Here is a 15,497-nt window from a genome sequence, read left to right as displayed (position 1 = left end):
GTATCACCTATCATGAGACTAGAGAAAGTTATTTACTGCCTTCGTTGAGCAGTGTGAATGCTTTTTTAAAAAAATATAAATCCAATGATATATTAAATTTTGGAGAACCACCTGGCCCTGTAAACTGGGCAAACCTGTTGTTCTTTAACACAGTATGTATGTAAGGTGATTTGAAAGTGCTATCTTAGCAACAACAGGGTTGTAAGAAAAATAAAGCTGAGTGCAGTAAAAAATTGTAATTGCTAGCAGAGGTCTGATTGCTTCCTCCCACAAAGGCTAGATGCCACTACTAAGAATGCTTGTTCTGTCTTATTCTGCATTTTTTGCTTCTGTTACTACTTGCAGTGAATTACTCAGCAGTGAATGAAAACAATGTTTGTTTAGAAGACGCCATGTTTGCCCTAATTCCTGACTATTTCTTTTAATCAGAGAGTTACAAACTTGCTTTTAACTACAATTGTGTGTGCAGAACTGCTGGGTTGGTTACAGAGGGGGACAGAGAAGAGCTTTTGGGGACCTCTCTAAACCAAGGCCTGACTGGGGCTAGGAAATCCACCACATGGAAACTGGCCTGGGGGCAGTTCTCATTGTCTGCCTCTGCTGTGTGTGTAGGCAGCTTTAGACACGTCAGTGCTAATTCAAAACCGCTCGGCTTCTTACAGAAGCTTCGAGTGCAAATAGCTGCTGCAATACTGAGGTTACGCAGCTGAGCTGCAAAATAAGAAGCGTATGATTCTTGTTGGGCTTAATTTGCAGGGCAAGCTACCATGCTAACAGCCCTATAAGAATTGGAGTTTTAAACTTTTTGTATGTGAAAGTGCAGAGACAACAGTAGAAATCACACTTTATCTGTACTGGTTTTAATTCTAATTCACTCTGCAAGTCCAAAACTTCATAAGTTGATGAGGTCTTAACTAATGAAGTAACCTTTGAAATCCAGGCCTGGTGTCAAAATTGTATTTGTGGTCTCCCATAAACAACACAGGTTGGTCCTGAGTAGAGTTAGAACCACAAAATGAAAGACTCCAGGTAATTTCCAGTCACTTTAAGCACTACGGATTCTTTCATGAATTGACTTGGAAGCTAGTCTGCAGTGGCATGTAGCTTCTTGCAAACTTTCTCTGTATAAAGTTCATTGCTTCTAAAATGAGTATGGGAAGACCTTAAATCTCCATATGCCCCCCTTTCTACTACAAAAAGTCTTCATCCTTGTCTGCTCTCCTACTAAAAACTTCAACTTTCCTTCCTCTCGGATTTAGAAGGCTTCAATTTGTGCTTGAATAGTAAATGCAGAACACTTCATTCAAGAAAGATTATTTTAATGAAGTTATGAGCTTGAAAAAGTCTGAACTAAAAACTTCAGTGCAGTTTTGTGAAGCGCAGCTTTTGGCATAAGAAACAGCTGTACTACTGGAGTTTGTGCTGCACCCCTTACGTGCCTTCTACTTAGGGACTTTCAAAGTGCGTATAGCATACGTGATGTTGGACACAGCAAATTTTTGCCCTGGGTTGCGGGGAATCAATTTTACCAAAAGTTTCTTTTGACATCTGGAAAGCCTGGTTTATCTTCAGTCTGAGCAAGTCTCTCTGAGATTATTGATCTAGCCCAGGAGGTCAAGAGCATCTGAAGCCCCTGTTCTCTCACAGACAGAACACAAGTATGCTAAATTTCTGTCACCAATTTATATGTAGTGAATATATGGTACTTAAATAGTGAATATACTAAACTTGTGAGGGTTTTTTAATAGCAATAGTACCAACTGAAAAATTAATTTATTAAATGAGAGGGAGAGAAGAATTTGACTCTCTTCCATTTTGGTTTGAATTATCAGATAAGACAGACTTTTGCAGAAATTTGCTGCTAAAAAAAAGGCAAAGTAGTAGAGCAAAGAGTTAAGTCTATCAACAAGTGTTCTTCTGTCTTCAATTAAGAATATTTGGTTCTAGCGAGATATGAACTGACAGGTTTCACTTTTGACAAAATATCATAAACAGTAAACATTTTATAAAAAGGGTAATATACTGCAAATCATGTTAAGATCGACAAAAATATAGTCAACAATGTAAACTTTGTAAAATGTTAAATGAGTTTAATAACTGCCTGTAGCAATATATAGTACCATATCTTTATGTGAAATACTCTTCAAACTGTATTTACAGTAGAAATAATTTTAATAGTTCTAATTTGTTCTGCATATGCTAGTCATTAAAGACAAATTGTATTAAGGACTTCTAAATCTCAGGTTTTTTTCCTCTGCTGCTTGAGTTTATATTGCACCGAATTATTTTGAAGGAAGAGAAAATGATAGCAGAATTTACTGGAGAAGAACAGTCTTGTCTTGAAAATGTATACACTTGTCTCAGCAAAGGAAAAATCTGATCTATTTTTAGACAAATGCTGACCTTGATTAGAGAAATTAATACCCTTCCCACTTGAAAACAATTAGAAAGGGCTAATGTGGAAGCTAACAGGCAAAAAGGTTTATTGAATGTTGTGCAGGAGTATGCAAGAGTGAAGGACTCCTTTTGGGTTATGTAGAAAATATTAGAAATCAGAAAATATTTCTAATTTCCGGGCATTTTGGTGAAACAGGAGGTATTGATCCTCTGGTTCCCTCTGCCAAGAGGCTGGGTGTGTCCTGGGAGAAGGCAGAAGACTCACTGGGATGGAATTCCAGAGGGAAGAGGTTGGGATCGGGTTCTGGCGCTTCCAGGGCTACCTGCTTGGGTGAGGGTGGCACGCGGAGCTACCTGACCCCGAGCTTGCCAGGGCTGCGGCTTTGTGATCTGAGCCTGGAGGCCTCGGGCTGGCAGTGCCCAAGAAACACATTTACAGACAGAAAAATGTAAATGTAATGATTCACTGGTTTGCAAGTTACAGATTAAATTATGGTGAAAACGTTCCAGGCTATCAGAAGAAAAGACTGCTACCCTTCCTTTCCCCTCTCCTGTCTACGTAGGAGATCCTCAAATCTTTCCTCTGTGAGCTGTGGCTGTCCCTTACGCGATACTGAGATGGAAATATGGGCAGCAGCAAGATCTGCTCAGAAGCTGGTATGTCGCAAGCCCTCAGGTGAAATTATGTATGATCAATGTAAAATTCATTGGAAGCATAATTTTAACCACCAGTATCTTACCTGGTTTGAAATGATAAACACTCATGAACACAGACCCAGGTAACTATATCAGACACTAGATTTTTTTTTTTTTTTTAGTTAATGAAAATGGAATTTTTTAAGCCAAAAGTGGCCAGTGTTTTTCCTGGTGCAACTTCTGTAATGGCATTAAGGTTACAGAAGAATTTTTTTGTAGGGAAAACTGTATTGAACGCTTCTACTGCAAATGCAGACAGGCAGAGCCTGAATAGTATTTCCCATGCGTAGAGCAAAGAATCAGGATTGCTTAATTTTCAGTGAAAACACAAGAAAACTTTTCAGAGAAGTAGGACAAATGGAAGCAATTGACAAAAGGACATCCCGTCTTATTCTCTTTAACACAGAAGGGAAAGTTCAACAACACTGAAAAGCAGTGGAGTAAAATGGATGGATGATGCTTTATGAAGAATTTTGGATGCATGACACGAGAAAGTGGAGCTCACTGCTGTGAGTGAGCTGTCACTGCTACTGACGGCTTTTCATCTGGGCAATTCCAGTCTCTGTAGTCCCTGGCAGCGCTGCTCCATGCCCCTGGGAATGCTCTAGAGGGTTTTATAGGTCGTTTCCCCCTGTTCCTCTTCATCCTAGCCATTCTATGTGTTCTGCCCTTCTAGGAGCAGACTTTCTGCGTGGTACCTTGTCACCTCCGGTAGGTGCACTCTAGAGACGCCCATTGTAACGGATAAGAAGGAATTTCTATTACTTAAGATAATGTGACACTATTATTCTGTTGGCAACTAAGCCATTTTCCAAGCCTTGTGCTATATGTCTTTGGAGGAACTCCTGTCTCCAGAGGAACATTGAAGCATGAGGTAACCTGTCCTCTCTTCGAGCCGGGAGGTGTTTGCTCCGAGAGGGCTCTGCAGAGGATGAGCAGAGGGCGAGACCTGGCCTGGACTTGGTCTTCCCACATTGCAGCTTGGTCTTTCCATAACTCTGCTGGTTTTTAGGAAGGCTTGGTGATTTTGATGGCCTACCTTGAAGAAAAATAAGTGATGTTTTACCAAGGTCTGCAGGGTGTTGTTGGAAATGCTGTCCCTCAGCATTGACAGAAATCTGTGCTTTTCAGAGCCACTGCTCATCCCACCTCACACCATAGATTTTACTGGAACCTGCCTCAGCTCAGTTTCCAGAAAAGTCCGTCTGCTTTGGCATGACTTTTTGACAACATAAGGACTTGTAAAACAGTCTCACCCGTTTCTCACCCCATGGAAAATCATCCTTGGCTCACCTCTGTCATGTGGCAGCATCTTGTATCCTCACCAGAGGCTGCCAACATGCTTCCTCCAAGCCTGTTCCCCAAGAGCCTGTTCCCCATCTTCATCAAGCAGTGGTAGTTCACCTCTGAATCTCCTAGTCTTTCAGTAGCTTGTCCCTCCTCATCCCTCTTTGACTGCAACTCAGTGCGTGAGCCGGCGCAGGCGGGACGCAGGAACAACCACAAAACCAGAGGTGAAATGCAAAGGGTAAATGTATTCTCGCTGCCTCGCGACCCCGGGGGATCTCCGCAGCAACACCCGGGCAGAGGCACACGAGCAGGGACACGGGCACCACGGAGCTTGGTCCTTGTGAGCCAAGAAGAGGCGAAGAAAGAAAAGGTCTCAAACCTGCTGCTTTTGCCTGTACGTATCAGGGATTTTTGCAGGTTTTCCACTGTGCTTTGATCTCTCCCGCAGCAGGTCAGGAACCGCAGGGGTGTTCAGTAGGGTGCCTCTGAGTTTCTCACAGGCCTACGTTATCCAAACGCAGACATTCTACCCATCAAGCACACAGAGCCAAGCAACAATTAGTACTACAGGTGTGTTTTTCGGCACCCCAGCTGCAAGTCACTTGAGCACGTTTACAGTCCTCCCGGCAATCTTCCACGGTGTTCCCACACTCATATGCTCTTACTCTTAAGGACAACAGTAACAGATTTTTCTGGCTGTCCTCCACCCATAAAGTTCTTTCCCAAGGGCTGAGCCTCATCTTCATTAAAGCATAGGTTGTTTTTTTTTTTTTTCTTTTAGCTGTCCTTTTCCTGGGACGTGAACATTTGGACACGAAGAAATTCTTTGCTTTTTTTTTTTGACAGTGTTTGCGCTTTTGGAGATAAGAAGATTGACACCGCAGAGAAGGAAATGGCTCTTCTGGCACAACTTAGAAAACCACCCTGGCTTATGATCTTCTGAAGTTTATGTATTTGGTACAAACTAAATGTCTGTGGAGCTCTCCCCAGGCGTTCCAGCCAGCGCAGTGCTACCAGAGAGGCACCTAGCAGGGGTGACCGGGGGAAGAGAGCGATGCTGTCCCCATCCCCTCCTCCAGAGGAAACTCGTTCGGGAGGAGAAGGCGGCGTAGGCAGGAACGGACCGAAGCTCCCTCCCAGCAAGCGCTGGCCCTCGAGTCCGTCCTTCGGGCCACCAAAGCCGTTGCCCAGCCCTGCCCTAGCCGTAGCCCGGACAGCAGGACTCGTGTGGCCCCGGGGGCGGGGCGGGGCGGGGCGGGGCGGGGCTCAGCCCGGCCGGGGCTGCCGCTGCCTCTGCCGGCGGCGGGCGGCCCCACGGCGGCGCCGAGGCGGTGACGGGCCGGTAAGGATCGGGCCCGGCGGGGGGGCGCGGCGGGGTCGGCCGGCTCTGCCCCGGGGGGGGCTGCTCCCCACCCCCCCCCCCCGGCCCGGAGCGGTGGAGCCGGGCCCCGGGGGGGCGCGAGGGGGCTCCGGGAAAAGTGGAATTTTCCCGGGAGTGGAGGCGCAGCCCAGAAGTCCTGGCTTGAAACGGGCCGGTGGATAGGGCGGCTTTGTTTTGGTTTAAGAACGGGATTTAAAAAAAAAAAAGGCCTTTTTTTCTTTTTTTTTCTTTTCCGTTTTTTCTTCTTTTCCCTTTTTCCTTATTTTCCTTTTTTATTTCTTTTTTTCATTTCCTTTTTTTCTTGTTCTTTTTCTTTTCCTTTTTTCTTCTTTTCCTTTCCCCCCTTATTTTTCTTTCCCTTTTCTTTTTCCTTTTCCTTCTTGTTTTAACTTCCTTTTTTCTTTTCCTTTTTTCTTTTCCTTTCCCCCCTTATCTTTATTTCCCTTTTCTTTTCCTTTTTCCTTCTTGTTTTAATTTCCTTTTTTCTTTTCCTTTTTTTCTTTTTCTTTTTCTTTTCCTTTTTTTTTTCCTTTTTCCTTTTTTCTTTTCCTTCCCCCCCTTATTTTTCTTTCCCTTTTCCCTTTTCCTTCTTGTTTTAATTTCCTTTTTTCTTTTCCTTTTCCCTTTTTCCCCCCTGTCCTTCCCCCCCCCCCTTTTTTTTTTTTTCTTCTTATTTTCCTTTCCTGTTTCTTTTAAAGTAGAAGTGGTGAAGAGGGGATGGCTTTGCGTGGGGTATCCGAAGCTTTGAACCACTGCGGAAATCGGTGGGGTTTGTGTGACGGGCATCCCGCAGGATCAAATTCCCATGACTTTTGCCTTGTTAGGGAGGAGACTGGGGCGATCGAGAAGTTTTTTTATTTAATACTTGGAGTGAAATGAATTCCTGGAGCCTTTCTCATATTTTCTAGTGGTTCAGCTGATGATGTTAAACAATGCATGTAGGCTCACAGTGTTTGAAATCATTGCTGCAGAAATCTCTCTGATACATACAGCGGGGTGCAGGGCTTTGGGAAAACAACCAGAGCGGCTGCAGGAGGATGTGCGGCATGGGGCTGAAATGGTTAGACTGCACTTACCATAGATACCCTCAGTGCAAACTCCGGGGATGGTATTTCAAGCATAATGTAGATGAAAAAGAATATAGAAAGTTTTGCTTTCTGGCTTTAAATAAGTGCTCACTGAAGGGGGACTTTTCAATAAGTTTTTTTTAAAAGCTGTAAGTGTTCTGATACTTGTGGCAAATAAGAGTGCTTCTGAAATGTGCTAGGAAAAATGCTGACTAAGGTATTTTATGGGAGCCCAGAGAAAGTTAAGTTACAGAAGTCTGTGCTTACCTTCCCCAATGTTTGTGTTTTGTTTTTTTGTTTTTGTTGTTTGTTTTTTTTTTTCCCTGTGGTGGAGCGCACTAGAAACCCACACCGATTTCTCTGAAAACAGCACTTAGATTTTTTTGGAAGAGTGGTAATGACTGTCTGGGGAGGAGGGAGGAGGGAACAGAAGTTTTGGAGTCTGGAGGCTGAGACTCTTCTATGTCTGTAAGAGAAGAAAAAAGAGGTAGCTGAAGACAAAACCTTGAGTTGCCTGGTCTAATGCACTGAAACCACACCTACAGCAAGAAAATCTTATGAAAAAAGATTATCTGCTTTCTTGACTGTATGTATGGGTAGCCACATGGAGAGGAGAGCTTAGCACTTCACTCTGTAACTAGCTGTAGTTGAGCACAGAAGTAGTTTGTACAACAAAGGGTAGTTGTACAACAGAGTGTGACTGGAGTTGTAAATCTCACCACTGGGAAATTCTGCCTGAAGGTATGAGGTCCTTGTTTCATGCTCAGATTTGATTATTCTCTGTCTTCCCATCTCCGTCTACACAGATGAAGAATGTTATTTTCTATCACTTTAAAAATTTATTGGGATTTGTAAGCTTAATGGCTCAGCTTTTTGATAGGGCTGCCCAAATCCAGATCCCTAAACAGCAAAGTAATGTAAGCTTTTAAGTTTTCCTCCGTGTGAATGTTAACACCAGCATGAAATGCACCCAATTACATGAATAGAGATGCACTGTCATGGACAGGGTTTTACTTCATGTTTTGGTAAAGAAGATTCCTCTAGTCCACCACTCCTTTTCTGCTGTTTTTGATTGGTATAAATATGAGATCTTTTGCTTCAGAAAGCCAGGCTGCCCACATCTATCTTAGGTTTTGGAGAGGAATCCAAATGAGGCTTTTTTTGGTTACTGTGTTATGAATTATACTTTCTGGCATGACTGTCATCAGTAGCTATTAAAAATATCTCCATCCAAATAAACAAAGAATATTTTAATTGTGACTCTCCTCATCAGTGCTAGTATTCCTATCAGGCTTTAAGGCAGGGAGAAGGGGAGTATGCTGCAGTTTAGGAGAGAGTTGGTCTGTCAGAAAATGTTACTAATGCTGTCAGGCAGTACTTTTCAGGTAGAAGAGCTCTGCAAATCTTATGTCATGTGTGAGTCTCTGGGAAGGTACTAGCACTTGTTTGTTGGGCCCTAAAGCATGAGATAGTTTTAAACATGAATTAAAAAAAAAACAAACAGGAGAATGTATTATGTTGTTCAATGAATATCCTAAATATAGTATATATATTAGCTTCCCTACTTTTTGTTATTCACTGCTGAGATTAGTGGCAAAGAGTTTTTGAAATGTACTTTTGCATCGTGTATTTGTGGCATTTCATCCATCGCTTCCCTTGGACACTGCAAACACTTGCAGAGGACCAGGTTTAAATTGTTTCTGACCACGACCAGTTTAATATTTTGATGTGATCTGTGTGCCCAAGCATTCAAGATTCAAGCCTTTTTTTTTTTTTTTTTTTTTTTTTTTCCATCCAGAGGGCTGCTTAATCCTTAAAAAAAAAAGGCTGTTGATTTTACAGAAGTGGGACGGCCACCCATAACTTCATTTCTGCTGCCTGGTAGCATATTATAAATCTCTGCCTCTGCTCAGGGGAAAGGCAGAGGGAGGGGTTTGGGATGTTAAACTACTTGCCAGAGCCCTCTGCAGCGCTGTTGTGACCAGAGTACTTTTGTGGGATGTTTGTGCGTTCCTAATAATAACATGTTTCCTAAACACAGTTAAAAATTGCTTCAGTAGATGCAGTAACATTCCATTAACTTAGTGACCTGCAGAAGTACTGTAAATAAAAATAGATTTATTTTCCTGTCTCTTCCAGGCCAGAGAGCTATGCTGAGGGAATGTTGGCTTTTTTTTTTAATTAAAAAAAAAATGCAACAAAACAAACCTTCTGTACAGTAAAATGTCAGCTAGTGTCAATAAACAGTTTACATGAGACTCTTCTGCAACTGTCCATTGGCTCTCCGAAATCTGCCTACTGAGTGTAAGTTATGCAGTCACTATGGTGATGCTGAAGAGGAGTGCGATTCAGAGAGGATAAAGCAGGACTGGCTGAGTAAACTGAATGGGAGCAGGAACAGAAGCACCTTTCAGGGGTGCACCCGCGCTGCTCCTGCAGCTTGACAGCCCAGCAACCTCAGCCTCTTCTCCCCTGTCCATCTTCTAACTGGGGGGTCTCTTTTGTAGGAAGAAGAAAGGCCCTGTGGAGAGGTGTGTTGTATACACAAGGGAAACGCGCGTATGCACGGTGAACTGAATTAAAAATGATTTACATATCTTGTCGAACCAGATAATGGGAAGTGCAACAGCACAGAGAGGTCAATCAAAAGCCAATCTCCTGCTACAACTAAGGATCACAGGCTTGCAATGAGCACTTTCTAACATCAAAAAAAAAAAAAAAAGTTTTCCCAATCCACAGCTGCATGTATTTATTCTGTTTCGAGAAGGTGCAATCACATCTTGCACACAAGTGATGTGTCACAGAAGGCACTGTGATGTCCAGGAAAGAAGAAAATAAAAACACTGAGTAGCTAATACTGATTTGATCATGCTTTTTATTATTTATTCTAGGAAAATACCGTTTTCTTCTGTTAAAGATGTTCAGTGTAATATTTTTGTGGTTTAATTCGAGTTAGCAGAAATGCCTCTATTGCCTTTGATAGCAGCTTGTGTCCTCTTGATGTTTTTCCTGACCATCCACTGTTTGCCAATGGTGCACCAGCATGGGCACGCCCCATCCTGCCTTCTCAGTTACAAACCTGGGGTCCAAAGACACACAGAAACACGTGCTACCAGACATACGTTACTGAGACCTGGCACAGTCTGTCACCTTCCGGGATAGGAATCCACCCCATGAACAGGAAAACGCCAGAAATCAGAGATGGGACTCTTTTCTGAGTCTGTTCTGGAGGAACTGACTGAGAAGTTAGAACTGATGGACCTGAGAAAGATGCTTAGACTTGTGTCAGGTACTGGTGCTTACCATTCCTGTGGTTAGACCTGATGGTATACCAGAGATAAGCGCCTTTTTTGTCAGTTCTGTTACATTTTAAAAAAAATAACAGGTTATAAAGTGTACCTGTTTCTGGCTCACTTTTATGTACCAAAATTATCCACAGTTGATGGTGTGATGAAAGATGTGATTGCATCTTCTTGAAACAAAATAGTTACATGTAGCTGTGGATTGGGAAAACTTTTTTTTTTTTTAATGTTAGAAAGTGCTCATTGCAAGCACTGTGATCCTTGAAGATTTTGTAGCTGGAGATTGTTTTTTGATTAACTTCTCCGTGCTGCTGCATTCATTGATTCATGTGTTTTGTAATGTGTCTGCATACTGGCTAAGTCACAGCAAGCAGTATAGGAGTTGCTGCAAGTAAGTTTATAGTTCCCTTCAGGTGGTTGAGGTGGCCTTTAGGTTAAGAGGACTACTGTTGTTTTTTGCAGCTCAGTGCTTGGCTGCATGCACTGATGACGAAACTCTCGAGTGACTTCCAAGAGTGGCTTCAGGTCTCTGGTCCATTATCTTTCCCAGTGACACTTACATTAGATTTATATTTTAGTTTATTTATTTTTAATTTATTGTGGTTAGTTTATCCATTCTGAAAGTTACATTCATGATAATAAACTCTGCAGAAAAGCCTTGAGAGGACTGGTGATGTGGATCCCAGGTGATTGTGGTGCAGTGATTTAGGAAAATCTCTCAGTTCCTGTAGAAAGCATCTTTGGCATGTGCCCATAAAATCCTACAGGCACTTCCAGTAAAATATTTTCTCTAGGCTTTCCTGCCTTGATTTCTATTCCCAACTAAGAAAATACTGAAGGAGCAAGCTGGTCTGACTCACCCATGGTGGTATGACCACTGGAGTGGGCCAAGGGAGGGTGTGGGAATCGGTGCTTACAATACGTGGGGTGATCGGTTGAAGCAGATCGTGTTGTACACAAGACCGGTCACGCATGCTGTTTTGTTGTCTTTTTGAGGCAGCTTTGAAATGACTTCACATCTGAGTGTTAGGGAAGGTCTGCTAGAATGGATCTAGACATGAAAAGGAGTTTATTTGCAGTCCACAGCAGCTGAGGTTTGGGTGGTTATTTCATGGCAAAGATGGGAATTATTTTGAATAGCTGTGCTAAATTTTCATATAAACTGGAATGTCCTCACCATCTAACCTCCTTCTGTTGTGAGCAGAAGCTACTTCTTTGGGGAAGACCCACTTCAGCCACAGCTGAGCAGGCTAGAATAGTTAGCAGAGATGTGAATCTGGCAGCACTGCTGCTTTTCTTTCATTTGAGAGCTTCCCACAGGTTTTCCCTCCCATGTGAATCTCACACTGCTTATGGCCTTTAAAGCATGATATGTGACGCTGAGAGGCAGAGGAGCTGGCATTTCTTCAGGCCTCTTTCATTTGGTGCCTCTGTGCAGCATCCCTCTTGAGGGCTGGATGCTTTCCTGGTGTGCAGAGAGCGTCGGTGCTGCAGCTGTGAGGACTTGGCCTTGTGGTGGGGAGTCCCCCACGTCCCAAACTGTGTGACACCATCTTCACCAGAGGCAGTTTCAGCCTCTGCCATATCCTTTTCCCCAGTGAGGAAAGTAAGCATTGTTTCCGCTTGGGAACATACTGTGATGTGTTGTGTTGATGCCCTTAAAAATGTTAGTTTTTTCATGCTTGCGAGTGCAAGTACCAACCACCTTATTTGTAAACTCCCCTTTGACTCAAGGCAGAAACAAGTAATAGCGAGAGGCGTTGGCATGAGTTACGCCTGCCTGTGCTCTGGGGACATGCACACTGTCAAAAGCTGAAAGCTTTAAATCCTCCAGCTCTCAGGGCCAAGAGTAAGGAATTCCAAATTAAACAGATTAGCTGTGAGCTCCAAACTTTTCCCAGCTGTGCCTATGCCCCAGAGAGTGAGCAATGTAAATATAAGTTCACATTACACTTTGAAGTCAGTGTATATTTTTGACTATTACACCAGTTCCTTGTTTTCTAGAAGTAATGAAATGAGTAATGCAGTGGGAGACTTAATCCATGTATATATCCCAAATACAAGCAAAAGCCAAGAAATTCCTGTTTCCCATCAGTCGTGCCTTTTGCTTATGTTTATTTCAGAGGTATAGGTTGGAGAACTTTTTTTTTGGTGTATGTCTAGGAGAGGTAGAGCAGAGTTAAATAAAAGTGCAGCCATATGTCGTTAAAATTTGAGGCAAATCAACATAAACGGTATTTTACGTAGAAGATATGCTTTGAGTTTTTTTTGCATAGTTAAGTAATAAACAAAACAGTGATACAAAGAATATGTCTGTAAAATACAGAGGTAAATCTGCCATATTTTACTTGGATATCACAAGGGCTTACAAACGTTTAGCGTATTTTATATACCATATGTGCTTTATTGCTTAAACTGCAGAGAATTTGTACTTTCCTGTGAGACTATTGCACTTTATGGCAAAATGCTTGAAGAATTGTCTACATATTTGTACAAGAAACGGTAACAACTCACACGGTGGTGTATGGGACAGCTTCACTACAGTGTGCACAGTATGCAGTTTTGCCTTAAATTTCTATATAGCCTCTGTGCAACAGATGACGTTGTTCCTGGAAATAGAATTGATGGATTGTAGTGCATGGGGTCCACAGTTGTTCTGGAAGGGTGGAAACATAACGGCCAGGCGTTGTACACAGAGTAGCTCCTGTGAAGAGCTCAGCTTATTTTGAAGGGATTATTTAACTGTTTTGTCACACTGTGTGTACGTAAATCTGTTTTTCTGAGCTTGAAACAATTCATGAGGTTGATATTTGCCCAGTAAGATCCCACCATGCAAGTGACACACATAAGATACGTGCTCAGGTGTTACAAAGAGAATTTATTTAGAGAATGTATACCTTAACAGTTTTGAAGCCATGATGGCCTCTGGAGCTAGAGAGGCAATAAGGAATGTATTTATAAAATTATGCTTTTCTGTGTATTATTTTAGAATGTGAGTACTGTCTATTAAGCATTCATTTACTTGCTTTACGCTTTGCAGAAGGGAGGTGTTTCCCTGCCATTCCCCATTAGCAGACCCCATGCTCCTCCACTGTTTAAAAAAAGGACCTTTGTGTTTAAAACCGAGCAATGTGCTTAAGGGTTTTAACTGGTGCCAAATGTTAGGGAAGACCCTGGGAGTGAGCTGCTCAGGGGGTTCAGTCATGCTGGTTCAGAGGCTGCTGCATCCCCGCTGGGTAGGAGGTGATGCAAGGCCACTGCAGCAGGGTGGTGGGGGACATCGCTGCATGCCAAGGCAGCATCCTCAGCTAGCTGAGGGCCAAGCCATAGCTGGGTTAAAAGTAACAAAGTCAATACCTTGAATTGCACCTTGGAGCAAGCAGGAAGTTATTATTGCTGTTTTACTGTAGGAAGAGATAATGGTATCCCCCAGCAAGGCACAAAAGTTGAGCAGTATTTTTGCTGCAGATTTGATCTGGGATTTTTGAAGCAACAAAGGGCCCGGTAATATCTACAGCCTGTAAAATCTCTCAATAATAGGATAGGATTTCTCTTCCTGACATCCTCGAGGTATTAAAATGAAGAAATTAAGCTGCAATCACTGTTCATTAAATGATGAAGGACTGAGTTAATCTGATAAATGGGGGATTGTTTTCGGGCAGAAGAGGATGAATTGAGATGATTTGCAGCTTTTGGGTTCACTGGAATCGATGCATTTGGGATCAACTGTTATTTTTTTGTTTGCAGTTTCAAGATTCTAAAAATGGTATTTCCTGTCGCATATCTGAACAAGATACCACACATGCTTGTAATTTAAATGTTATGGGCCGCATAACATGTGGTAATGGAGGTCAGTGGCATCTTGTATCGTTTTCCTCTTACCCAAAACATTTGGGTTATGTTTACGTGGGTCCCATGGGAGCCTTTTGAAGGCAAAACACATTTATTCTGAAGCCTGAGTTTACTGCAATTTTGAGGAAGAACATCCTCACTTGTAAGAAGGAATTTGGAGCACTTTTTAGAACAAAAAAGAACTTGAGAGAAAGGATCACTTTATTATGTTGTGCAGATGTAAAAGCATCAGAGAACAATCTACGTAAAGTAGCGTAAGACTAATTATTTTGGGTTTTAAATTCTAGATGAATGGTGCTGCCCATAACACAAAAGGTGCATTTCCTTTTATTAGCATGACATTACACAAAAAGCTTTTAAAGATCCATTTGGACTTTTTTTTCCTCCATTCCTAGTAGTCAGTTTTGGGGATCAGTGAGCAATAGTAGAGGAACTGCTATTTCAACACTTACTACTTGAATGTGTGCTTTTGTTAAAATCAGCTTTTTTTTTTTTTTTTTAAAAAAAAAACCCCACATATCTGGAACAGTAATAAAAGGTGAAAGCTACAGCCTCTGATAGGTACATTGAGGGTATTGTAACTGCAGATGAGAGCTCCATCTGCAGAAGTGGTTTTCTTCATAGACATTTATTGACTGAAGTTAAATATTTGGCAGGTGAATTTCAAGCACCTTTTTGCTTTGTAGCAGGAAAAAAACCTGCCGAATAATCTGTAACATCCCATTTTCAAAAGTGAATAGTAACAGACGTTGGGGAAAAAAAAAAAATCAACATCTGGAAATAATAAAGGACACTGAAAAACTTCATTTCTAACAAGAAAGGGAAACAGGCTGCAAAATGTGTTCTTTACTGTAAACAACATTTGTATTTACTTACATTCCCATTTTATGGTTTCTTTGTCACTCGTGCATCCCAGTGTTTTGTGATCTGCCCCTTCGGCGTGGCTGTGGTCATACCGAATAGCTGTGTCTCGTCCGGCTGCTGAACTTGCCGTCATTTCCGCCGAGCTTCGCGCCGTGCCCCTGCATCATCCCTGGAGCCCTGCCCGAGAGAAAGGTTCTCTCTCCCCTCACTCAGCATGGTTTTCTCTCTTGCTGGAGGTGGCTTATCTGTGGTAAATGCCGGCGGAGTTTTTAATGGCAGCCTTTGAGGCTGCTTCCTAGTGCTCTCTATCTACCAGTGTGCCTCATGGTCCTGGCTGTTACAGAAAAAAGTCATGCTCCGAGTTAGCATCACATAAGCTGTCGTTAAAAAACAAAGCTTGTTAAGGTGAAGCAAGGGCTGAAAACTTTGAAACTTCCCAATCTTGAAATAATCAATATCTACTGCTGAAGGGGCAGTGCCAGCAACCAGAGGGTAAGGAGGAGAAGGGTGTGGAATGGGAGGAAAAAATGATGACCAAGTCCAAGACCAAATAGCTGTGATTTTTCTTTCCATTGCTATGCTTTATTTTGATGAAGTGATTGTGTGGGTGAAGGACACACTGGTAGTTGTGTGTGTCTGAGCTATGAT

At 42.4% G+C, this 15,497-nt stretch overlaps 1 protein-coding gene across 2 annotated transcripts in view; it reads left to right on the top strand.

Moving 5' to 3' along the window:
• The first annotated feature begins 5,670 nt into the window (after positions 1-5,670).
• Positions 5,671-15,497, top strand: part of STON1 (stonin 1) — a 49,133-nt gene continuing 39,306 nt past the window's right edge. For both annotated transcript variants that reach the window (XM_074817674.1, XM_074817672.1), the window contains exon 1: positions 5,671-5,725. The gene's annotated coding sequence lies outside the window, so the exon portion shown is untranslated. The remainder of the gene's footprint in view (positions 5,726-15,497) is intronic.

The sequence above is a fragment of the Strix aluco genome, chromosome 3 (genome assembly GCF_031877795.1).
Source record: "Strix aluco isolate bStrAlu1 chromosome 3, bStrAlu1.hap1, whole genome shotgun sequence".
Classification (NCBI taxonomy): domain Eukaryota; kingdom Metazoa; phylum Chordata; class Aves; order Strigiformes; family Strigidae; genus Strix; species Strix aluco.
Note: the sequence above shows the minus strand (reverse complement) of the source record. Positions and strands in the feature narration are given on the sequence as shown.